The 2,388-nt window shown below is 61.4% G+C and overlaps 1 pseudogene; it reads left to right on the top strand.

Annotated features, from left to right (window-relative positions):
* Nucleotides 1-231: 231 nt before the first annotated feature.
* LOC139361044 (collagen alpha-1(I) chain-like) lies at nt 232-1,167 on the top strand (annotated as a pseudogene).
* The last annotated feature ends 1,221 nt before the right edge of the window (nt 1,168-2,388 follow it).

The following is a 2,388-nucleotide window of genomic DNA, read 5'->3' as shown; positions in this document are numbered from 1 at the left end:
TCTCGCTTCCTCCCGCCGGGCAAGTGAGAGGATAAACCATGGGGCAGGGTCAGCGCGCCCCCACCAACCGCGACCCTCGCGCACGGACCCCCACTACACGCGCGTCACAGGCGGAGTCGACCCAGAGGAGCCACGGGGCAGCGCACAGCCCCACTAGCAGGGCGGCCAGGACCCACGCGCGCGGGTCCACGAAGCCACCTATATAGGTGACAAAACACTCAGGAAGCCGTCATGCGGGGCCGGGAAAGAGCCCCCACCCAGAGTCACGGACTCCCTCGTCCGAGGGTCCGCGCAGTCCCCTCGGTGAGTCTAGCGAAGCAGTCTCGCTGCGAGGGAGGTCGGGGAGGGCGGCGGAGTCTACCACTCGCGGTGACCCGGACCCCGCCCCACGAGTGGGTCCTCGCAGGGCCCCCTCTACCGCACGCGGGGACCAGCCACGCCGCGGAGGACCGGGCAGAAGCCAGCGCCCGGGTCCATGCAGTGCACTCCGCGGCAGACGCGGGGAGCCGGGGAGCAGTGGGGACCTGCCGCCACCCGCAGGGCGACCAGGATCCCCGCGCAGGCCCATGCGGTATCGTAGCAGGCGCGAAGCCCCCGGTGCCACCCGAGGCCGAGACAAAGTCCAGGAGCAAGGACCCCGGATCCCGACCTCGGACTCTGAGGAGCCCAGCTCGGAGCTGCCACGCCCGGGGCAGAGACCCCTCTCGCTCTGGAGACCCCGTTGCCCGTCGCGCCGTCTCACCTCAGGCCGCCGCCTGGCAGCGCTCGCTCCTCGCCGCGGCGCCTGGGCCGACTGGAGCGCAGCTGAGCAGCCGACAGAGCCGCGGCAGCCTCAACAATGGAGCCCCGGGGCGGGGCCGCCGCCGCCGCTTCAGCCCGTGTTCCCCGCTCAGGATCCGGCTCGGATTAAGGAGCTGCAGCTGGCGCGGGGCTGCGGCCGGGACACACACCGTGCAGGTGCACACGGACCCGCCCGCCTCCCGCCGCCCCGCCCCCAGCGGAGCCGGGCGCCAAGGGCCCGCCCCCCGGTCAATGGGGAGCGAGCCGTGTGGAGAGGGCGGGGCCTGGGGGAACAAATGGAGGTTGGGCGGGGCGGTGCCGGGACTGGGCGTGCAGGGTCCCGCGGGAGGACCGGACCCAAGAGCTGGTAGGATCCTGGCCTCCTAGAAGACCCAGCTCAACGTCCACCTGGAGTCTGCTCTACAGGACGCGCTCATCTCAAGCCCAGAACTCAGGCTTTTAGGTCAGAGAGCGAGAGACAGGCTTGCTTTACAAAAAGTGAAACTGAGGTCCAAGGAATAGGATTGTCTGCTGCCCGAAGTCATGTAGTCCCATTCACTCGTTCACCTTGTCATTCAGCAAACAGTTGGAAGCACTTATGGTGGGCGTTAGGAGTGAAGTAGGGCCTGTAATCCCAGCACTGTAATCCAGCACTTTGTGGGGCCGAGGCAGGTGGATCACTTGAGGCCAGGAGTTCGAAACCAGCCTGACCAACAAGATGAAACCCCATCTCTGCTAAAAATACAAAAACTTAGCCGATCGTGGTGGCGCGTACCTGTGGTCCCAGCTACCGGGAAGACTGAGGCAAGATAATCGTTTGAACCCGGGAGCTGGAGGTTGCAGTGAGCTGAGATGGTGCCAACTGCATGCGCTCCGGCCTGGGCGACAGAGTGAGACTCTGTCTCAAAAAAAAAAAAAAAAAAAAAAAAAAAAATTAATAGATGGGAAGTAGAAGCGAACTTAGGCCTTCCCTGAAGGAGCTCGGCCAAGGAGTATCTGAAATGTCTCTGCATCTCTTTAAGGTCTGATAAAGGAACCAGGAGCAAGCACTAATCACTTCCCTTTCCTGCCTCATAGCTTTCATGTGTTTGCTGTTCCCCGCCTGAAATGCCAAGTACCAATGGTGTTTATTTATTTATAGAAATAGGGTCTCCCTATATTGCTCAGGCTGGTCTCAACCTTCTGGCCTCAAGCTATCCTCTCGTCTCAGCCTCCCAAAGTGTTGGGATTACAGGCATGAACCACTGTCTCCAGCCCAGATCGTCTTTAAAACGTCTTTCCTCATCTTATTTGAGCTTCCTGCTTCATGTGCCCCCACACATTGGTTTCCCTGTACTTCCACAGCTGCTCCTCGGTGGGTTCCGAGGACCCACCCCCTTCTCTGCCCAACTTGTATATGTCTGGACTCAGGCCAAATGCCTTTCCATTTGCAGTGGGCGCTGCCACAGGAAATGTCATGCCCTTGCGGGCTTCACAAACCATCCACATGCTCTGCTGCCTGCCAGAGACATCCATCCCAGTCAGATGCCCAGCCCTGACCTTTCCCAAAGCCCCAGCTGGACACAGGGAAACATCTCAAATTGTCCGCGGCCAAAACAGAGTGGTTTC

The sequence above is a fragment of the Macaca nemestrina genome (genome assembly GCF_043159975.1).
Source record: "Macaca nemestrina isolate mMacNem1 chromosome 4 unlocalized genomic scaffold, mMacNem.hap1 SUPER_4_unloc_3, whole genome shotgun sequence".
NCBI lineage: Eukaryota > Metazoa > Chordata > Mammalia > Primates > Cercopithecidae > Macaca > Macaca nemestrina.
Note: the sequence above shows the minus strand (reverse complement) of the source record. Positions and strands in the feature narration are given on the sequence as shown.